The sequence below is a fragment of the Ricinus communis genome, chromosome 9, assembly GCF_019578655.1.
Source record: "Ricinus communis isolate WT05 ecotype wild-type chromosome 9, ASM1957865v1, whole genome shotgun sequence".
NCBI lineage: Eukaryota > Viridiplantae > Streptophyta > Magnoliopsida > Malpighiales > Euphorbiaceae > Ricinus > Ricinus communis.
In genome coordinates, this window is record NC_063264.1 from 16,216,184 (window position 1) to 16,241,191 (window position 25,008).

At 35.5% G+C, this 25,008-nt stretch overlaps 1 non-coding gene across 1 annotated transcript; it reads right to left on the reverse strand.

The window, feature by feature from the left end:
• Positions 1 to 2,576: 2,576 nt before the first annotated feature.
• LOC8280833 lies at positions 2,577 to 18,580 on the reverse strand. Its single transcript, XR_007217502.1, has 16 exons — positions 18,212 to 18,580; positions 11,984 to 12,102; positions 8,673 to 8,748; positions 8,422 to 8,536; positions 8,197 to 8,239; positions 6,627 to 6,733; positions 6,481 to 6,561; positions 6,174 to 6,202; positions 6,006 to 6,053; positions 5,824 to 5,923; positions 5,636 to 5,738; positions 4,727 to 4,937; positions 4,070 to 4,183; positions 3,305 to 3,431; positions 3,087 to 3,167; positions 2,577 to 2,777 (listed from the first exon to the last, which is right to left on the reverse strand). It is a non-coding gene; the product is annotated as an uncharacterized LOC8280833 (transcript).
• Positions 18,581 to 25,008: the final 6,428 nt, after the last annotated feature.

Sequence of the window (25,008 nt, forward strand, 5' to 3'; positions counted from 1 at the left end):
ACTGTCTCTTTTCTTGTTTTCTTTCCCGAAAGAATTTGATGACTTTTTATTTATATGAAAAGAGAAACGATGTTGTAGATTTTAAGCCAATAAGCATCAATATCAAAACTATTCAGGATCATTTAAATTATAATTTCCCTTTTTTTTTACTTTTTGAAATTAGTTCATTCATAAAATTTATGCTCATTAATCTTTAGTGTTAATCGATCCAGTCATAAAACTTGATTAGTAAAAGAGAATCCAATTAGATTCTTAAACTAGTTATGGCATAAGGTTAATTGGATTAGCATTCATGCTGATGATAATATATTATAGACAAAAGCATCATAGGCAGTTGTTAAAATGCAAAAGGGTTCTTTTGATCACGGACTCAACTACTACATGGTAGTGGATATATTAGTTATAGCATAAGATTACTTGTATTAGACATTCATATTGATCATATTTGTTTCCTTTTTCTGGTTGTATGATATTTATTCATAGCATGGCAGCAAAATCTGTCACATGAAAAACCCTTTTCCCTCAGCTCCACTACTATCTCCCAAAGTTTTCTTTCAGCTTACATGCATCTCATCTCCACTCACAAGTTATCTGTCAATACCTCTATTTTGTTGACAACTTCTTTTCACAAGCCTTTCTAATTTTCTTTGTTTATCCTATGAGTTCAGCCTTTTACACTACAAAAAACAGCAGCCTAGAGACTACCAGTTATAGTCTCCAAGTGGTTGTTAAAGCCAAATAGCAACAACCACTTAGAGACCATAGATGATGGTCGCTAAAAATCTTCGTTGCTAATGAAAATAGCAATCACACAAAGTAGTCTTTAATCAGCTACCCTAAAAGCGGTATCTACCTGGTCTCTTTTTGGTTGCTAATGCACTAACGGAGAGACCACTCGGAGAACAATTAGCTTCCACTTAGCGACCACGTGCGGTGGTAGCTATGTAGAGACCACTTATGTGTGGTCACTAAAATGGTTACTATTTAGAGACCACATAGTATTGGTTGCTAACATTCTGGTCTCTAACTTTAGCTACCAAATAATTGTAGTCTCTAAGTGGTCTGTATTTAGTTACTACATCAGAGACTACTAAGCATAGGGTTTCTAATTTATATTGAATTATCTCATGTGGAATTTGTTTAAAATAATTAAAAAATAAAATATTTTAATTTTTGAAAATAATACTATTTAGACATACAAAGAGGAGAAATATGAACGTATACTATAATATTTTTTAAAATTCAACTACATCTATTTTTCCATATCCAATCAAATATATTGGATTGGACTTATTAATAATATTAATATTTATAGATTTATTTGGTACCGTATATCTATAGTACATTATAATGACTCCTATAGATATAATTCATGTAAGAGAAAACACTAAAACCCAAAATATCTTATATATGGGCTTAGAATAAGAGGGTAACAAAATAAACAAAGGATTCTTTCACAAATACTCGAGAAGAAAAAGCTAAATATATCATTTATACTGTAAAAAAAAATTTCTTTTAAATATACTATAAATTAGAGATTTTATTTTAAAAGTACTGGACAACATATCTATTTCATTTCTAATTCTTTCAATACTTCTATTCTCATCTTCTCAAACAGCTTTTCTATTTTTCTCTTTTCACGTTAGCCAAACACTAGACTCTCATCCTTTTTCTTCCATTTGCCTATTAATATTACTTTCTATAATGATTTTAAAATGAAAGTCAATCATTAAATGGAAAATAATCAGATCTGAAATTTTCATTTTTTTCGTTAAAATATAGATCGAGTAACAACAATCTCAATTTTTTTCAGGTAGATCTTTGATTGTTTTGGTTAAAATTGAGTTTTAATTGATAAATCAATGTTATCTTAGGATGTTGGTAGTAGTTAAATGGTTTTAAGTTGAAATTCGAAAATCAAAACTGAAAATTGCAGGGAAATATAAAATCCAGAGAAATGGTATATATTTTCTGCAAAAATGCTGAAAATGGTATGCTTTTAAATACAAATGGTATATAATATAAAATTTAGAATTATTTTGAAATATTTTATGAATCATTAAATATTAAATTATAAATTAAATTTATATTATTGTTGAATTTATTAAAAATATAATTTATTAACAGCTCAATGATTAATATAAAAAATTGGACATTATATCCTGAAAAGGCCTTATCTTCACTAATCATTTACCTGTTTCCATTAAATTCGGGAAGGACATGTACAAAAGTAGAGAAGAGAGGAAAGAAAAAAAAAAAAAGGCTGTGTAGAGAATGGAGAAAAGGAGGACCTATCTGGTTGAAAGAAAAAATAAAGGTAAAATTGGAGTGAACAAGAACATAGAAGATGGAGACAAAGAAAATAGATAAAAATTAGGAGAGAGAGATAGAGAAGAGACCTAGTTGTGTGATGTAGAATAATTATAGCAACAACGTTTTATCCCCCTCATGTAGACAATTTGTATCTTATCTAAAGCAATATGGGCTTCTTTCTTTCTTGTAGTTGTTTTATTTTAATTTGGTATGCATGAAACCTTCATAGATAAGGAAACAGTTAAAGAAAAGGGAAAAAACAATGGCAGATAATTGGAAATTTTTTTATTTCAAAAAGAGACGGTTAGTATGGAATAGGAGTATAAAGACAATATAATTATACGTACTGGGAAAGCATAAAGGGAGACAGTTGAGGTCCTTCTATGAAGAGTGCTAAATAATAGTTTGTACATTCCAGCTGCTATAGCATCTCCAAGCCGTTGAACTATTACATCTATGCACATCTGCAGCACCATAAGACCATGAAGTTTTGATACTCCAACTATTCTACCTAGCAGTAATACAACATAAGACACCTGATGAATCAGTGCATATATAAAGTATGTAGCATGATATGTCTTGGCATTAGTTAGAAAATAGAAGCACTATTCATCCATGCATAAAGGAGTTTCAAGGCCGTCTCTGTGATGGGTTACAATTCCACAAATATATAAAATAGAATGAGGATAAAAATGGTGGGTGGGGAATAGTACAGATGACACTGTTGCTGATTCACTTAAACGTGACATTCAGAACGGGAAAGGTTTGCAAACCTTTGCTTTATATTTCTTTTCCTGTGAAACAACAGTAAACAGAAGTTCTCTTCCAGGCCTGGTCACCATATAAGTTAGCACCTGCAAAGTAAAGAAAAAAGGAACCGTAAGATCCCAGAGTGACCTTTAACTTTCTTGACCAACACAGTTTGCCTCTACTACTGGTAAAAATAAAAGGCCAATGAAGGAACAAAGAGAAATCAGCAATTGTGACAAACCTTCCTTAATGCCTCACAGATGGCAACAGATACCCATGTTGGCCAAACAGCAACAACAATTTAGAAAGGCAACAACTGGAGTCGAGCATATAGCTGTAGTAACCCCAGCAATAGTAAGGATGCGCCCCTGTATGTGTTGTGATAAGTGGAATAAAGAGATGAACTATAATAATACGACTTAGCCCCTGGAAAACTAAGGAATAACGAAATTTATCCCATAGCTTTTCTTCTTCTTCTTTTTTTGTAAGCTGCCAGAGCATGATAGTAACTTCCACAATCTGGAATCAAGCTTCTGAAGTATTATTTCTCTTAAAATATCATGATAAGATTAACTTTGACTCCCATATATGCGTGCATAATTACTAGCACCAAGTGGGAATAATAATAAAAGGACATTATTTTCAAATTAAGTCAACAAAACCCGTATGCTTATCATAGTGAACATTTTTTAGATCATTATTACACCTTATATAATAATTGCCTTCTGGTAAGCAGCCATTATTTTGAAGAAGAAAGTTTTCTTTCAAGTAGATATAACTAATGAAAACACATTGATTCCATTAACCACAACACAAGCTATGAGGAAATTTGAGCTTTACTATGGCATCTATCACTGCCATGACCTTAAGGATACGACTCCAAATTAAAAGTTGGTGTTTGTACTTTTCATTCCAAAAGCGAATAATTAGTTAAAGACTCAAGACTGCACCATTAACAAAAATGACATGTCTTCTATTGTAAAGAACTCATTACACAATAGCATACCGTTAGAGTAAGTTGTCCAGCAAGGATAAAAACAACAATGAAGCTATTTATCTGGGCAAACAATCTTCTTCTGCCAACAGAACTTGTAACAGTCATGGCAATTACAGTCACTTTCTACACTTGCAAAGATGAAGAGAAGGAAATCAACAGTTAGAGGACAAGCATTGTACATTATCCAAGCAAAAGCATGTAAATAAGATGCCACAACCAAAAGGGAGAAACCTGCCAAGGCCCCAAAGGCAACAAATCAAACTCGAATCAACTGAGTGTTGATTGTAACCAAAAGCAACGATTCCCAAATATGAATTTTAATTGTACTGGAGTCTGAGCATAGAAGTATGTTAATTGTAACGCATCCGACATTATAGTTGGTATAACATTTTGTTTTGGGAAACAACTATTTTCCATACCATTTCAATATGGTTAGTTTCTTACCCTTGCCTGCCAAGTGCCCTAAAATTTAGCGCATAAGAAACTAAGTAATAATATAACGTTTATAGTGAGCCCTTCTTAGCATTTTTCTCTCATTTTATCTCCCCTTGTTTTCCTGGTGAACAAATGAATGGATTGTGAAGGAAAAATATAATCTCGATAGTTCTCCATTCTTGTACAACTCATATTTCCTAGCTATTCAGTCGAACAAAAAGTTTATTTTACCTGAAAATAGAAGAATGATGAGACGACTGCACTCAGGCAGAGGAATAAGGCCACATACAATAAATAAGTTAAAGATAGTATAAGCCAAACTCCATCCAAGATGCTTGAAAGCTGAGGCTTCATTCTAGATGTAGGTGACTTTGGAGAAAGTATTTTCAAAGATGCTTCTGTTTTGTCATCAGTCTTACTTTGCTCATCGGGATCAGCCTTTCTGTACCTATAAGCAAACAGTCATTCACAGAAGTTAGGATCTACCAGCAAAAAAATGTAAAATTTCAGTTATGAAAATCGATTTACACGTCCTCTTCAAAGAAGTTTCCTTGAAGAATAACATTCGGCCAATTGTACCAATTAATCTTGCACAAAGTAATATGAGAAGCACATTTATCATACATATCAAATTGACTAGTGCAAGAGTTCATAGATGGTCAAGACTGTCCAAATGCATTCTTCAAGACCAAAAGACAACTCTATGCTGGGAAACAAGAAAGACAGAGAGAAGAAAAATAAAAGGTATTAAATAGAACTACAGGAATTGAAATAAAATTCATGATCATTTCACCATATGTTATTGAAGGAAAGACTTCAGATGCATCTAGGACTTGACCTACATGTGGACGGATAGACTATACAACTAATCACTAGACGCAAGCCATGGCTCATTCATGTGTGCATGCATTGACATGTCTTCTATTATATAAATATGATACAATACACAATCTCATCTGCAGCTATCAAGATGCTTTTAGCAACTACTTGTAATTTGTTAATCTCAACAGTAGGTACTCATTCCAGAGCAAATCACATAAATGGATCAGTGCCTATGGCAACTCCCAACTATACAAATATTCAACTTATAGCAATTAACACATAGTACATGAAGCAAAGAAATACAAAAAGATAGATGACCTTATAGGAGATAATTCTTCAGGAAGTTCGGACATATCTTTCTTAATTCCTTTCGATGCCTGTGCTGCAAGTTCCATCAACAAAGCCGCAAATAAAAGTAGAACTGCAAAGAACCAGCCCATGGTTTAAAGCAACATAAGATAAATAAAAATGTGGAAGCTTTACATCATATGATTGAAAAAGCTTACATACATGGCCCAACCAAGCCATTCCTGTGGCAAACAATGATCCAAAAAGCTGTCCAAGTGTAGCACCAGCACCTATGAACCCAAACAATCTTGAACCTGACTGAATGTGACAACCAATGTTAAATGCAGATTAAGACAACCACAATTCTTTTTAAGATGCCATGTCAATCAGTTTGACTAACATCAACATTTAGATCCTCCTTTAGTTCGGTGAATATGGAAACTGTACCCTACACATTAAATTTAAACTCATAAATTAAAATAATCAAATTTTAGAGAATAATGAAGAAAAGTAGGAAAAAGATATTAGAAAACCACAATGTCTCATCTTAGAAGTCATGCTATAGCACCTTGGTTCTAAATGTTGAAATTCCACCAGCTGAAGAATGCTATAAAACAAAGAATATAACAAGTGATACACTAAAAAACCTGTGAATTAAAAGTAAACCCTAAAATTTCAAAAAGCACCTGTTACAAAGACTATATGTATAAGGACATTAATATTTTTTTTTTCAAATAATAATTATAAACAGAAAAAAAGGGAAACGAGAAAACCATTTCCACTAACAAATAAAAAAAAATCATTAGAAAACACGAGAATTGACTAAATGGAATTGCATTACTAAAATGTTACAGACGCGAGCCTACATCACCCACCTTTTAGCGTTGGAGGTGCTAGGGCTTGTGCTTCGTGCACCTTGCACCCCAGGTGTGCCTTTAACAACTTCGGAATCACTTAAGGCATAGTACTGCGTAAAAATATAATTTAATTAAAACTGTATATGCCGGAACTCATATCCTACTTTGAGAAGCAGCAAGGTTTGCGAGGCAAGGAGAAGCAAGATGGTTTTCTATAATGTAATCTAATAATGCACCAGTAGCACTTTGCCCACCCTCTATAGGGTCATCGCTGCATAAATCAAAAGAATAGAAGGCCTTTAGATTAAGTTCATCAATATATTATTGTGGACAGATTAAAGCCGACTTTTGATAAGAGTATGATAATATGTCTGCATGTGTGCTCATTTGGGTGTTAAAAGTCATTTAATTATAACAAAGTGATAGCCTGCCACAGAATTGCACATGCTGTTTTTCAGTAAGCAAGATGATATTAAAAATTACAGATGTCACCTGACCAAAATGGTCCCCAAACCCCAGGAATGAACAACTTACTCTGTAATACAGCCATATGACAAGTAGAAGTACCACAGACTAAAGTCATACGATAATATATTGCTTCCTTATCATACTCTAAAACTATTTATTTTGTGAAAGTCCTAATTCTGCTGTTTTGGAAGTCAAATTGAGTATTAGATTTTCATGGTCAATCTGGCCTAACAGATTGACCTATCTACATTGTTTTATTTAATCCTCCTTGTTCACAAGACCAATTGGAAATGAAGCTAGACTTAATGTCCTTGTAATTAGTAGAGAAGAGCCTCATAAATCTGTCATAGATGACAGTTTGTTGATTATGTGTAAATAGTAGTTTGATTCTTCCACATTATAGTCCTCAAATTATTGTTCAATAGTTCGAACAACGAAATGTCTGGAAGACAAAGATAAGTAATATAGGATCAAACATAGTTATTAAAGGCGTATACTTAGGTGTATGTTTGAGAGACGTGACTTGCAAAATTAGGAGAGAGAGATAGAGAAAAGACCTAGTTGTGTGATGTAGAATAATTACAGCAGCAACGTCTTATCCCCCTCATGTAAACAATTTGTATCTTATCTAAAGCAACATGGACTTCTTTCTTTCTTGTAGTTGTTTTATTTTAATTTGCTATGCATGGGACCTTCATAGATGAGGAAACAGTTAAAGAAAAGGGAAAAAACAGTTTTAAACTAAAATGTTACAGACGCGAGCCTACATCACCCACCTTTTAGCGTTTGAGTTGCTAGGGCTTGTGCTTCATGCACCTTGCACCCTAAGTGTGCCTTTAACAACTTCAGGAATCACTTAAGCCGCAGTACTACGTAAAGATATAATTTAATTAAAACCATATATGCTGAAACTGATATCCTACTTTGAGAAGCAGCATGGTTTGTGAGGCAAGGAGAAGCAAGATGGTTTTCTATGATGTAATCTAATAATGCACCAGTAGCACTTTGCCCACCCTCCATGGGGTCATCGTTGCATAAATCAAAAGAATAGAAGGCCTTTAGATTAAGTTCAGCAATATATTATTGTGGATAGATAAAAGCCGACTTTTGATAAGAGTATGATAATATGTCTGCATGTGTGCTCGTTTGGGTGTTAAAGTCATTTAATTATAACAAGTTCATTGGTATTCCAAAGTGATAGCCTGCCATAGAATTGCACATGCTGTTTTTAGTAAGCAAGATGATATTAAAAATTACAGATGTTACCTGACCAAAATGGTCCCCAAACCCCAGAAATGAATGGCTTGCTCTGTAATACAGCCATATGACAAGTAGCAGTACCACAGACTAAAGTCATACGGTAATATATTGCTTCCTTATCATACTCTATGAAGACACTGTTTATAAGAAAGGAAATATTTTTTCTTTGTCACAGGACTTAACACATAATAAAGGTTAGGGATCCGTGTCTCATTTCAAATGAAATAATACCTTTAACATCAAAATCTGCATCAGGAAGAGGAACACTCTCCATGATCCCCACATCACCAGCATGAGCATCAATCAGTGAAGTCCCGACAGGAGTTCTAGCTTCAAGACTTAGTTCCTAAACATATAGGCAAATACTTGAAATAAACAATACAAAAATCTCCCATAGGCTTATGGTTGATAATAATAGATTCACTATGCAAAGACTAGATAAGGGTTATGTGCCAAAATTTTAGCATCTAATCAAATGCGACTTGGTCCGTGGACCCCAACCAAGCACCATCTAAAATCAATGTGAATTCTTCAGTACAAAATTCCTTGCCTTCGCAGCTGCAAGAGTCAAACCAGAACCCAGAGGATGACAAGGGAAAGCTACACTTCATCCCGTTTGATGTCAGGTTACAGAAAGAAGAGTAAAATATCAGTAAATTGCATAACTAAAATGATATGTTAAAAACCAACAACATTATGCTTTGCTTTTCTTTTTTATAGATGCAGAACTATGTTTCAAATTGTATAACAAATAAACTTTATCAATGTGCATCATAAAAGAAGAAAGTGTTATAATTGGATAAATCATGGAGGGGAGGGTGTACTCTATTGCTGTGTTCATTCAACATAAGAATCTATAAGTGACATAACCTGGAAATTAGTCTTAACATAAGAATTTTTAAAAATACACTTTCCTTTATGTTGATGGCAAGTTTTAAATAAAGTATTATGAAATTGATATAAAAAATAATGAAATAATAAAAGATCTAATCAGATTATATCAGACTAAATCAGGCGCCACTTTCAACTTAAACTAAGGGCTTAAATCCCATAAATTCTTGTATCGAAGCCTCTTAGATATTAATTGAATTAAGGGGTAATTGCAATTTTCCAAACTAGAAAGCAATCCAAAGAAACAAGGAAGATTCCTAATTCTAGTTTACAAAATTCTCTCCGGGTAGTCTCTAGAAAAATGGCCATAAGTCAAGATCCGGCCGTTGGACAAAGTGCCCTTTTATACACATAAACTACATAGACGGGGAAACAACAATACCCAAAAATCAACCCTTCATGTGTCATAGAATCCAGTGTATGAATTTTCAAATTTGACTGTCAAGAAAAGACTTAGAACATAATTCAGGACTTAGCAAACAAATATTAAAATCAATCCTTAACTACCAAACCAAAGCTCCCACCAGCGATGTATCAACAAATATATCACCTACTAATCACATGACATCAAAAAAATAGATTTTCTCAAGCAATTAATCATCTAAAACTACTATTTACACACAATCAACAAACTGTCATCTATGACAGATTTATGAGGCTCTTCTCTACTAATCACAAGGACATTAAGTCTAGCTTCATTTCCAATTGGTCTTGCGAATAAGGAGGATTAAATAAAACAACGTAGATAGGTCAATCTGTCAGGCCAGATTGACCATGAAAATATAATACTCAATTTGACTTCCAAAACAGCAGAATTAGGACTTCCACAAAATAAATAGTTTTAGAGGACGGATCAAAGTTTCTATAGGTTCATATTTTGCCTCATTTGGAGTTGTGGAACTCTAGATAATGCTCAAACAAGTGGACTGTCACACAGCGGACAGAAATCCAAAACTCCAATCAAGTTCACACTAAAAAAGGACCAACCTAAGGTTCACATAATTTGGCATAGCACCAATCTAACATCTCATGCCGTAATACAACAATTAAGCCATAAACATAAATTAAACACGGTCAATAATCATCATTTAAAGTAACCCAAAGCCCTTACTCACTTCATGCAACTAAATAAAATTAAAAAATAGTTACTGAATTATGCAGAGATGAGGTTGAAGTACTAACCTTAGAAATAAAAATGAAGATAGTGAACAAAATAAGAAAATAAGGAAGTTATAATTAGCCAAAGAATCATCCTCAAACAATGTAATTCTTAGAGTTGATAGCTTCAAACTCATCATCAGTTCTCCAATTTAAACTCTAAACAGCCTTCAATATCCCTTTTGCCGACCCAATCCTTGTGTACTTCGAGTTTAATCTTCAAACATGGACCAAATTTAACAAGCATCAATTTCCAATCCAATCATAATATCACATATATGCCCAAAATTACTAAACCCAACTCAAGCCTGTCAACAAGAAGTTAGTATCTTAAGTAAGCTTAAAGCATAGCCAGGAGAGCTATGGAGTTGGATTTAATCAAAGAAGCCTTTACCATAGACATAAAAAGAGATAACCAAAGTAAGAGTATGGTGAATAGTAAAAGTTGTAGAGAATATGTATCAAGAAAAGAGAATTAGGACATAAATGGTTCCATTATTTGAAAACTAGGTTTACAATCATACACCTCAAAATATTTTAAACTGAGCTAACATACAAGTCTTAAAACATTTTCAAATGAGAAACTCGACTCAAAATCATATCAACATATTGTCAGAATAACATGAAGCATCCACTCATCTGCGATACACAATAATTATTATTTAAAACCTCATTGAGCAATCACATACATTTCACGAAAAGTAGTCATATCATTATGCACTTGCAAGCACCAGGGCTGAATCCTTACAGTTTATTGTGACGTCTCGAGTGCAATCTAACTCTTGTTCGAATGTCAAACATATAGAGAACTTTGGTCCATTGTGGATCTTGTTCGAACCATTCAAATACTTTGATAATTCTTTAGCAAAATCTATTTTAGTATGTTTTAAACTCGCATCATTATGTTCGAGACCGACAACCAATATGCTACTTGATGTATTTGACATGTGAATTGATGATGCATGAGTGAACACGTGCGACTCGGTACATATGCAGACTACTGAAAGACCATTAGACACAAGGCTCAAGTTCAAAACTTAGAGAAAATGACAACGCCATTTTAAAAACAGTTTCAATCATCTTTTCAATGCTTACAATATGTTCAAAGCAATATAGATACATACTTTATTTATAGGTTCATTTCAAACTCTAATGGACCATAATTCTCTAAATATCGGACTTATCAAGGAATCTGATCCTCTTGGACGCCGAGACGTCCCCACTTTCGCTATCCAATTAGCCTCTTTGGATAGTGGCAACATTTTCTTTGACGATTAATTAGTATCAGAATGATACAAGCACAAACAATCACATCAAATTCAATAAACAGGAAGCAACAATTGTTTAGAATAACAAAGCACTTCTAGACTAAAAGCAAGCAATTCATTATTATCACAAGCAGTTCATATAACATTTGAACAACTTATGAGGAAAATGAAATCATAGCACTTATCATTTTAAATATATAATCTCTCCCTCTATATATACAAAGACACACATTTATTCAAACACAATGGCCAATAAAAATCTGTTAAAGAATAAATAAACAATAAAAATGCAACCTAAAACCCCATTTTCCTTTTCCAATATTTAATTTAAATAAGAGCAGCGCTTCCTTTAGAAAAGAAGTTGAAATCTAAAATATATAAAATTAAAATTAAAATTAAAATAAAGTCAAACAATTGAATTGACAGAATTTTTGATATCACCTTAGGCACTGAATAAACAATTAGCATAAAGATACACAAGTTTCAAGCATTGGCAGGAGGGAAAATGCATATCTTTATCTTCAACTGGGGCTGCCTGAGCCGCAGCCAATGCAGAACATAAGAGCAACGCTTCATCTAGAAAAGAAGCTGAAATCTGAAAAATTAAAATAAAAAAATTAACAAATTTAGTTGCAATTTAGTTGACAGAGTAATAATAAAAGATAATTTTGGGTATCACCTTAGACATGAGTTGTGTGATTAAATTGCACGTCTCCTCCATGTCGACATTGCGGCATGGTTTTATTTGCTAAATGAAGAAAGAGAAAACTCAGATATTAATTTTAAATTTAGGAACTTTAGGACCGAGAAAAAATTGTACCATGAGAAGGATTACATATGTGAGGAAGCGTTAGAGTCGTCATTATCAAATGAAGAAACGATGTCGCTGAACTGTATTAACATCAACAGTTCTCCAGGCTCTTATCATGGCGCTTTTGAACTACAATTTCTTCTTAATATTTATTTTTTCACGAAATTGAATCGAACAAAAGAAGAGTGCCTAATGTGTAACAAATGAAAAGGGCATTCTCCTGTATCTTTTTCAAGAATAACAAATGAAAAGCTCTAACAATTGGAAAAACAAACAAAAAGACAAAAATATATAATTTTATCTTGCCAATAGAAAGCCGAAATTAAAGAAATTGATCGCACATTAAACCCATTGAAGAATAAGCACTAGGAACTACGAAACGAGATGCTAGATTTAGAAAGCCTAGAGTTACTCTTTTCTTCTCTTCGTTCTATGACTGCTACAGCAATGTCAAGTGCTTGAGAATAAACCCATTTCCCCAGTAAGAACTATATTTTCATTTCAATCCACAGAAGAATCAGAAATCAAATAGCATCACAGAAACAAGGAACGGAAGAAAGACATTTTGATTAATACTGAAATTGAGGATTTCAGCCCTAGGAGAATCGCAGGATTCTGATCAGTGGGTTTCACAATTGGGTGAAAGGAAAAGGGAAAAGAAGGTTTTGGATGCTCTTCTGAAAATGGACGCTTAATATTACTCGTTCCAAAGGTAAAATCTTTTCTAATAAGGAATAATTAGGGAAGTCTTTTTTTCCTAATTAGGTTGCAGTGTATTTGTATTTATATTTTTATAAGTAATTTCGAAAATTGTAAAAAGATTTCTATATTAGTCGATGAAAAATTATCCCCACCTAAAGTGAGATTGTAAATAAAAATAAATAAAAAATACTTTATATTTAATTGGTAGGCATTTGTTCTTAAAATGGATCACATTCAACTGTAAAACTTATTTTTGACATAAAAATATCATTTTATGCATAATAAAATTATCTACTTTTCTTGTTTTCTCCAATAAAGAAAATAACTTTCTAGTTTGTCTTTAAATTATCTTTTTATATTAAATTATTTATTTTATTTAATAAAATATTCATATTAATTTTATATTATTCTTTTAAAGTATTTTAGTTATTTCTATTTTTATATTGTCTTTTCCGACATGATTCATAATATGAAATAATATTTATAATCAATTTTTAAAATAAAATTATTATCTTTTCTTTATTTTAATAAAAATTATTTAATAACTTATTTTTTTATTTTATAATAGCTATGCTTAAAAATATTTAGAAATTATTAAAACGACTAATAAATAAGAACTTTGAAAAAAGTAATAGAAAAATTAAAGAGGAAAGTTTAATACAATTAAAATAAAACTAAATTTGAGAAATATTTTATCTGGTATTTGATTGATTTTATATGACTTGATGACTTGTTTTTTATTACGAGTAAGATTGTATTTTAAATCTAAATTTTTTTTACTTTATCTGGTATTAACAAAATAGAGTATGTAATAACATCAATAATGGAAACTATGGTAAAAGTTGCAACAGTGTATTGTTCAGAGGGGCTTCTCGCAATCAGTCTCCTTTATTCACTCATTTGGTGTAAATTTTAGAACTCTATAATTACTAATCGTCCATAATTGACGATAAAAAATTCTTAGGAGTAGTATATGTATCAGTCCTTTTACCGTATGTTTTTTATTACATTTAATGATCTTTTACACTATTTATATTTTTTATATCTTTTAAAAATTTTATTAGATATTTATCGAATATTGACTATATGCATGAGTTTATAATTAGTTATTTTATTTGAAAATGTTTTGTTTTAATTAATTTTTTTTATTAGTTGAGCAATATTTTCTTTACCTGAAATTTTAATTTTAATCATTTTTTTTCAATTTATATATGACTTATCTTTTTGCTCAAAGTTACAATTGTCTTTTATCGACCCAAACAATAATCTTTTCTTTTATTTAATTTAAAAAATTCTGTAAATTGAGTCAATAATAAAGTTTATTGTGGAAATTGACTTATTGTAGCATAAATTTTGATGTATATGACAAATAGGGCTCTTGCTACAATGATGGCAAGAAGAATGGTGTTAGGTCTAATGTGAATAATATCTAGATAAAGTAATTTTAGATTTGACTAGAGAGCAAAAAGAAAAGAAAAATTAACAATGATTTATTGATGTAAGAGCTTCACCACAAATCGTGTAGTCGTTGTTTTTAAATGCTCATCCAAACGATATAATTTGGTTCAAATTTTTCAGAGTTGCATGTAATTTATCTTCATATGAACGTGCACCTCGTCTTAAAGTGATTTGAAATTGATTATTTGTTAAGAACCTCCAAGGATTAGAACCACGAACCCTAATGATTATGAACCCGTGAATTACTATCTTAGAAACCCAAGAACAAATTGAGTTTTAAAACCCAAAAACTGCTTAAATCAGATTGCAAGGTATGGTTGATCAAGATCAGAACCTAAAGAAAACTAAGTTCTTTAAACCCTAACCCTTAACACGCCACAAGGATAGATCAATTCCTTGATAAGTGGTTTATGCATTCAACAAGAATTCAAGAATTTAAGCAAATATGCAAAGGAAACAACTACTATAATTTTATCAAAATTTGAATTCCCAAAACACAACTTAAGGGGCGTTTTTATAGCCACCTAACATAATAAACCCTAGTAAAACTATTAACCCTAACTGCCACATAAGAAAAATAGGCAATAACATTGTTCTGAACTTAAAGAAGAGATTTCAGCCCAAATATTAGCCCACATTAGTCTTCATGTATTTGGACTTGCAAAACATTAAATAAAGCCCATTCAAATGTTTCTTTACTTAGGCCTATCCTAGCATGACCAATTGGGCTTCCTTGACTAGCCCGATCTTGCATATAGCCAATTAAGGCTTCTTGTAGCTTCTTGGACCTTGACCTTGTAATTGGGCCTTGTAGCATGCTCAATGGATCCTTAGCTTTATCTTTGGTTTTCTTGTTGTCCTCTCCATCAAGTCCATCTTTAAGCTTGGCCATGTCCATATCATTCCCTCCTTCTTTAGGATGATTCGTCCTCGAATCAAGTTCATCACCTACATAAAAAGGACTCAAATCAGCTACATTAAATGTACCACTCACATTATACTCACCTTTCAAATCAATCTTGTAGGCATTGTCATTTAATATCTCTATCACTAACAATGGTCTTAGGTACTCCATGCAAACGCACAACTTCTCTAAGAAACAAATCAGCAATATGGACAGCATCATCACTTTTATGGCAAGGGATAAAGTGAGCCATTTTACTAAACCTATCCACAACTGTCACGACCCACTTTGGGGCCCCGTGACCGGCACTAGGGAATGGGTAGGCTTAAGGTCACCGAAACCCGTAGTAAGCCTTACCAACCCGCAAATCCATATATACAATTAACCAAATATAAAGTAGTCATAATTGTCTTGCATAATAAATCACCATACTACCAACAGGAGTCAGAATGTTATATAAATTTTAAAATTTCCTACTGCGGATACTCTAGAGTAAAAATGACAAGTATAGAAGTACAAGATAATTACAAAAGTCCGAAGAAGAAGAAGTCGGACTGTCAAATGTGCGTTGGCGAATGTCTTTAACTATCACCTGAAAAAAATTATAACTGAGACTGTCAGTCTCGAGAGTGAGTCAAAATCAAATAATTTAAGGACTATTGCAACCTTCACATGATATATTAATTATTCAGAACAATATACCAATTTCTGAATATAATTGCAATCATAATATATAATCATACACCATAATAATAAAATGATAAAAGAAGAGAGTGTAAATAAATAAAGACATTTTTACTTTCACGGGATGTGTGGCTAAGTAGAACCCTAACCCCAAATTCTAACAGCCATTTTGGCTCTCTTAATCCAAATAAGACTGGCGCCCCGAGAGCAATGCTCGACCAGGGACCTTACATTCAGTCTGGTCACTTAAGTATCCAAATAAGAAATCTAGTAGCCATTCGGCTCTTTTAATCCAATAAGACTGGCGCCCCGAGAGCAATGCTCGACCAGGGACCTTACCTCCAGTCTGGTCACTTAAGTATCCAAATAAGAAATCTAGTAGCCATTCGGCTCTCTTAATCCAATAAGACTGGCGCCCCGAGAGCAATGCTCGACTAGGGACCTTACCTCCGGCAATTTACACAAATCAGCCCAGAGAGCCATGCTCGACCAGAGAAAACCCATAAATATCTTATTACATGTCCATGATCATTACCGGCAAGACGCGTCCGATGTAACCCATCAAAGTGGCATGTTCTACAAGCCACATTTCCCAATTCGCAATCATCACATATAATAAATATCATTATCCGATGAACTCATCCAACACATATCGGAAATAAAGATTAAAGATTTAAGATAAAACAACGTGCAATTTGTGAGGGAAAAATAATAACGTTTGTCTTATTATAACATACTAATAATAATATTTATATTATTTCAAATATTAATAATCAAGTGAAATCATTTATTTTACGATACTAATAATCATATTAAGCACAAATTCTAAATAGCATATTAAAATCGGACTAGCAATAGCGCAAAGATTAAATGACTTTAACTCATGATTTGATGCGTTCCACGCCTCGGGTGGAGTCAAGGAAGGCTGAATTATCTAATAACAAAAGACATACAATTAATAGACATTCGAAAATTCTTCCTAAACTTAGACCCTAAGGTCGACCGCCTAGAATTAAATTGGACTCGAGGGATTCTACGAAATTTGACAGAACCTCCCTAAATTACGGATATTTACCCCCGTAAAACGGGTCCAGGACTGCCAAAAACATATCAAACATGCTGGAATTTAATAACAGGAGCCGGGCCACAAGAATCGCATTAATATTTTCCCGACTCCAAAACACCACAATCCAAACAATTTAATTTGATTTATTTTTAAACTACCCAACACAAGCAATTAATAGCCACAATAACTTTCTAATATTATAACAAAATTTTTCGAGTCTAATAAAATTATACCGAGTTAAAAATTGAAATATTTCAAGGCCCGAAAACACCGGGGTTCGTAAGCCGGTCCTACCAACAGTGTCGAATTCAAATCCGGGCGCCCTACGAAGCTCAAGTTGCGGGGAGTCCGGGAAGTACAAGAGTTTTGGCCGGGAAAGTGGCCTAAGGCTGGCGGATCGGGGCCGGAAAGTCGCTACTCACGCGACACTTCCCAAGGCCGGCAAGGATTTTCCGACGAAGGAGGGTTGCTTCCGTGGTTTTGGGGATGGGAGTCCGATTCTGGCGTCGGTTTGCGGAAAGGACAGGAGGCCGAATCGACGATGGCGACCTCTTCGTCCTTCGGTGTCAGCGGAAAGGAAGGAGGAGGGAAGGCGTGGCTGACGGGAGAAGGCGGGGAGAGGGAGAAGGGTGAAAGGAATGTAGGGGAGTGAAGGGGAAGGAAGGGAGGAAGGAAAAGGAGGAGGGGGAGGAGAAACAGGAGAGATTTTTTTTTTTAAATATATATATATATATATATATATATATATAACTATTATTATTACAACTAAGGGTGTTACATTCTACCCCCCTTAGAAAAAAATTCGACCTCGAATTTTAAACCATGGCCCACTTAGGATTGAAATAAATGAGGGTAGATGCTTCTCATTTCCTGCTCGGTTTCCCAGGTACACTCTTGAGACAAATGATTCCGCCACAAAACTTTGACCATCGGAATAATTTTAGAGCGCAGCTGGCGAACTTGAGTATCCACGATCGGCCGCTCCTCGTAAGTCAAATCTTCACCAACTTCCACATTTTGTGGTTGTAACACATCTGAAGATGCGAAATATACTTTCTTAACATCGATATGTGGAATACCGGATGCACGTGCGAGAAGTTCGGTGGCAAGTCTAGTTTGTATGCCACATCTCCAATTCTGCCAATAATCTCAAAGGGTCCCACATAACAAGGTGCCAATTTGCCCTTCTTGCCGAACCGCAACACACCACGCATAGGAGACACCTTCAAGAATACATATTCCCCAACACTGAATTCCACGTGCTTCCGCTTTGGATCCGCATAACTTTTCTGCCTACTAAAAGCTGTCTTCAGTCGCTCGCGAATAACCGAAATCTTTTCTGAAGTGATCTGAACCAATTCCGATCCTGCTAACTTCCGTTCACCAACTTCTTCCCAACATACGGGGGATCTACACTTCCGACCATACAAGGCCTCGAAAGGTGCCATTTTGATACTTGCATGATAAGTATTACACGCGACCACCAATGAGATACCAATCCCATTGACCACCAAAGTCTATCACGCACATCTGAAGCATATCCTCTAAGGTCTGAATAGTCCTTTCTGATTGTCCGTCCGTCTGAGGATGGAAGGCCGTACTGAAGTCTAACCTGGTACCAAGTTCCTCTTGCAACTTTTTCCAAAACCTTGAAGTAAATTCGCATTGCCGGACACTATGGAAACCGGGACGTGAAGTGACAATCCTTTCCAGATACACTCTTGCATACTTAGCTACAGAGTAGGTAGTCTTTACCGGAAGAAAATGCGCTAACTTAGTCAATCGATCCACAATTACCCAGATGGAGTCATAACCAGCAAAAGTCTTGGGTAAACCTAATACAAAATCCATAGTAATCCTTTCCCATTTCCACTCTAGTATAGGAAGCGGCTGCAGTAAACCAAACGGCTTCTGATGCTCTAATTTAACCTGCTGACATGTCAGACATTTGGAGACAAACTCTGCTACATCTCTCTTCATCCCGCTCCACCAATAATTTCCTTTCAAATCATGGTACATCTTTGTGGAGCCCGGATGCACGCTGTAAGTTGTACAGTGAGCTTCTTCTAAAATCTCCTTCCTGAGATTATCCACATCGGGAACACACAGCCTAGAGCCCATCATGAGGGTGCCATCATCATTTATAACAAAGTTATTAGCTCGACCCTGCTGCACATCTTCCAAGATTTTTACGCAACTGTGGGTCCCGATTCGAGCCATCTGATTACATCACAAGCACGGACCTAATCCGAAATGTGCTAATAATGCACCCGATTCTAATATCTCCACCTGTAACCCTTGATCATACAGTTCATGCAACTCTCTAACCAGCGGTCTCTTCTCTACACTGACATGAGCAAGACTACCTACCGACTTCCTGCTCAAAGCATCAGCCACAACATTCGCATTACCCGGGTGGTAGAGAATATTACAATCATAGTCCTTGAGAAGCTCTAACCACCTTCTCTGCCTCAGGTTCAAATCCTTCCGTTGAAAAATATACTTTAAGCTTTTATGATCCAGTATAAATCTCGCACGTCTCTCCATGAGATAGTGCCTCCAAATGTTTAATGCAAAATTATCACGCCATCTCCAAATCGTGGGTCGGGTAATTTTGTTCATGCTTCTTCAATTGCCTAGACGCATAAGCTATTACCTTTCCATTTTGCATCAGAACACAACCCAAACCCACTCTAGAAGCGTCGCGAATACATCGTGAATCCACCAGTCCCGGAAGGTAAGGTCAACACCGAGTCAAGTCAAACAGTCCTTCAACTTTTGAAAGCTTCTCTCACACGTGGGTCACCCACCGAAACTGACATTTTCTCGAGTCAACTTAGTCAAAGGCGCTGCTATCCTTGAAAAGTCTTGCACAAATCGACGGTAGTAGCCTGCCAACCCTAGAAAGCTACGCACTTCAGTCACTGAAGTTGGCCTCTGCCATTCAGTCACTGCCTCCACTTTCTTAGGGTCCACTTGAATACCCTCTTTAGACACTATGTGCCCTAGAAAAGCAACGCTTTCCAACCAGAACTCGCACTTGGAGAACTTAGCGTACAATTGATGTTCCCTCAAAGTCTAAAGTACTATCCTCAAGTGCCACGCGTGCTCCTCTTCGCTTTTGGAATAAACCAAGATATCATCAATGAATACGATGACAAAACGATCCAGAAATTCCTTGAACACTCGATTCATCAAATCCATAAAAGCCGCCGGGGCATTAGTGAGTCTAAACGACATCACCAGAAACTCATAATGCCCATAACGCATCCTAAACGCCGTCTTTGGCACGTCTTCACCACTGATCCTCAACTGGTGATACCCCGATCGCAAATCAATCTTGGAGAAATACACAGCTCCCTGAAGCTGATCGAATAGGTCATCGATGCGAGGAAGCGGATACCGGTTACGAATCGTCGCCTTATTCGATTCTTGTGTCGATGCAGAGCGCAAGGTACCATCCTTCTTCTTCTGAGCGAGCACCCCAAGGAGACGTACTAGGTCTAATGAAACCCTTATCTAGGAGGTCTTGCAACTGCTCCTTTATCTCTCTTAACTCGGCCGGTGCCATTCGATAGGGCGGCAAAGAAATAGGTGTTGTACCCGGTATCACGTCGATATAGAATTCTATCTCTCTATTGGGCGGCAATCCAGGTAGTTCTTCTGAAAACACATCAGGAAACTCGCAAACCACCGGAACGTCTTCGACGCAACCTTTCCTTGCAGAGGTATCCCTAACCAAAGCCAAATATCCCTGACATCCACGGCATAGCATCCGCCTAGCTGCAATCGCTGACACGAGGTCCGAGGGAGAAGGTATCTGCTCACCTTTAAAATAGAACTCTGAGTCTCCAGGAATTCGAAAAGTCACTTGTTTCTCCCTGCAGTCCAACATGGCGAAATGCATAGCTAACCAATCCATTCCCAATATCACATCAAAATCCATTACATCTAAAAGAATTAGGTCAGCAACCAAATCTCGTCCCTCAACAGACACCGGACACGACGGATACACGACATCAGTCTCTAAGGCCTTACTTAACGGCGTAGTGACCGAGATCGGAATTCGAAGCCTAACGGGCCGGACATCCAATTTTAAGGCAAAATTAGGCGATACGAAAGAATGGGTAGCCCCAGGGTCTAACAAAACTCTAGCCTCAGAATGACAAACAAGAATAGTACCTGACACCATAGCATTTGAGGCTCGCGCATCTTGAGGAGTAAGGGTAAACACTCTAGCTTGCCCCTACCGACTGTTGAGACCACGAAGCTCGACCTTGAACCCTGCCCCCAGACCGGCCTCCTGAAGATCTACCTCCAAAACTACGGCCCTGCTGGCCAACAAACTGAGATCCATCTTGAAAATGTCCCGGGGTTGCAGGAAAAGCTGGTCGGGTCGCACTAGCGGACGAGCCTTGTGGAAAAGTCGGTCGAAATAGCGAGGACACTCTCGAGCCATATGTCCCATCTCACCACACCTAAAACAGGCTCCGGATGTTAGGCACGGTCCACGATGTGACCCGCCACACATCCGACAAGTCTTGGCCAGAGGCCAGCTCGAACTCGCCCACTACCATCAAGCCTCGACTAGGTCTCAATCCTCGGCTACTCCTCCGATTACGCCTACCCTTTCTGTGGATGCGGTGACTTCTCTGCGGTACCTCCAGAGTAACTTCCACTACCATAGTACGGCACGACAGGCTGCGCACTGGACTGACCCTCAACCCTGGTTTTCTTCTTCCTACCATCGTCAGTCCCTTGACTAAACCCTCGCAGCGTCATCTCCATCTGCCTCGCCATGTCAGTAACTTCTAGGAAGCTACTCCTCCTATATTGAACCAAGGAAACAAACTCTGGGCCGAGCCCTGAAATGTATTTGCTGTTCTTCTGCTCCTCAGTCCCCACAGCATAAGGTGCATATGTAACGCCTGCATTTTCTCATCATCCATGTTATGTGCATTTACATTTAATCATTGGGCATATGATGGTATATCAATGATATTTTTATTTTATGAGAACATATATATATTAATTATAAGTAGAGAATAAGAAGCATGATATTAGATTATTAATTTAGATAAGTTGATTAAGTACTTGGGTTATGTGTATTAAGCCTTAAGACTTAATTGAACCAATAGTTGAAGGTTGGGTAAATAGATTGGACTTAAAAGATACAATTAAAAGTTAGTACCTATATATGGTTAGTAAGAATTAATTTAGGGTGATAAAAATAGTTTAGTAGGTGGTGGCATTAAGAGAGGAATATTGGAAATTGGAACCATGAGTAAGCTCATTTTACCTCTTCATTTCTCTAAAATTCGTACATGGCCAAAAACACAAAATTTGGAATAAGAGAGAGGAGTGGAATACCTAGAAAACTTAAGATTAAGATAGGATTTTGCCAACTATTGAAGGAGCCAAGCTAAAGCTAAAGGATTTAAGCATATTAGCAACCCAAAAGCTGAAATTGGTAAGTTGTTACTTGAGTGTTATAAATTTGTCATTAGGGTTCTTGATTACAAATTGGAAAAACTTCATTTGATGGTCTCATTGATTAATTAAAGGTCTGATTATCATGAATTAGTAGAGTATTGAATGATTGCATAAAGATTAAGCTTGATTTAAGTTTAAGTATGTTAAGATAGAAAACTGTCAAAATTCCAGCAACCTTGATGTTCTGTATTTTAGGCATAACATGGGTTATATAAGTCCAAATTAAGCTTAATTGGTGTCTATGGAAAGTTTAAAGAGTCCTCTATAACTTTGTAGTTTTGTGATTTTGCTATTTTTGCCGTTTTGGTTGCTTAAATTGAGCAAACAGATTGCTGCTCGGGTACAACTAGCTGTATGACCCTTGCTCAGTAATTTGAAAATAATTAAATCTATAGAAGTCGGAATTGAGTAATTCTTCTTGAAGATGAAACTAGACGCATAAATGGATATGTCAATTTAATATGAGATTTTTGTATTAAGCCAATTTTTCCCAGCAATAAATATACCTTGGTACTAAATTCTGTCTAGAAAACAGAAATGTTGGAGATTAGTTTTATGCAATTTATTGATGTTAATTTGAGTTAGATTGGTATTTAACTAGATGGGAAATGTTTATAGGATATTAAAACAGTAATTGAGAGTCTTAGAGGAAGAGTTAGACCTATGAATTAGAGAGGGGATGATCTTGTAATGCATTAGAACTCGCATTTACATGAATATTTGTAATATGCATGAAATGTGAATTGATGAATGTGTTGACAGGTACTCAAAGGCCTAGAAAGGAAGTTGTGGAGAAAGGAGGTTCTTATATGCTAAAGGAATAAGTATATTTTGAGTAAGTAAATAGTTAATATTTGCTATGTTCATATATTTAATCAAATGTTCTGCAAATGGTTGCGTTTGCTTAATATTGCTTATGTTTGAATGACTGAGATGGAAATGATTGGTGTTGAGTGGAACAATTGTTATTGCTGAAATATGATATAAGTGAAATGATTGAATTGTGATGTTAAGTGCATATGTGCATGTTAATGGTGGATTCCCCTATGAAAAAAAAAAGATATAAATATAAAGCCTTGGGAGGCTAAAGCCTAGAGAGGCTATAAAAGTGTATAATGTGAGATGAGGCGGAGCAGCTTACGTGTGTGATATGTGAGGATGAGGCGGAGCAGCACATTAAAGGGGATCCACAAGCCGTGAGAACTAACCATAATTGTTGAATTGTATTTCTTCTATGATGGTTGTAATGAATTGAGTAGAATGGTATGACTTTATACCTAAACTATGAATATCATGGAAAGTTATGTGATTGGGTGGAAATTGTATTAAGTGTATGTGATATAGATTATGTTGATTATTTATTTACTGAGCTGGAGGCTCACCCCTCTCCAAAATTTTTCTTTTCAGGTTTGTAAATAGTAGTGCATCCGTTGGTTGTATGCGAAGTCTAGCTTTTAGCAGTTCTGTCAAGTTGGGCCAGTTTTGTGAAGTCTCCTCCTGATGCATTTTTGTATGCAGTTATGTGATATATATGGAAGTATGCCTTATAAGGCATAAGAAGTTGTTTGTAATACTTGTTAAATGATGTTTAAGTATAATCATATGTTTATATTTTAATAACCTTGTGTCTGGATTCTTAACAACCTACATATTGACCTATCTACCTGTAGTATATATTCTACGACGCTTGTATGCTTCCTGGCTAATGTTTATTGGTTAGTATGTGATGGGGGTGTTACATTTTAGTGGTATCAGAGCAGGGATTAGATTCATTGGGAGTAGATTCATGTTGCACATCATTAAGCATATGATATATGTTCTTTGAACTTGACTGAATATTTGCATTTAATATATATAGATGGAGAGACAAGGAGAACACGCAACTGGCCCAGATAAGTCATTAGAGTCTCATGCATGGTCATGAAAATGCATCCGAACATGATCAACATGATGAGCATGAGCTACATTCCGAAAATGCCGCACAATCGAATGTACAAAATGTTATGGAACAGTTTATGGATTTTCTAATGCAACGGAAACTTAACAACAAGCACCGCCTCGGACTCAACAAAGAAAAGGCCGTGATAGATAAGAATTATGAAAGAGTTAGGAAACAAGGTGCTAATGTTTTCAAGGTACTACCGATCCCTGCCGAGGGCCGAGGAATGGTTACGAAATACAGAAAGGGTGTTGGATAGATTTAATTGCACATCCGAACAAAGGCTTCTATATACAGTATCTTTAATAGAAAAAGATGCACTTGATTGGTGGGAAACAGTTTTAAGAAGCAAAGATCGACCAATGACTTTGACTTGGAATGATTTCTTGAGAGAATTTGCTGAGAAGTATACTCCAGAAATTTATAGAAACAGAAAGAAGCTTG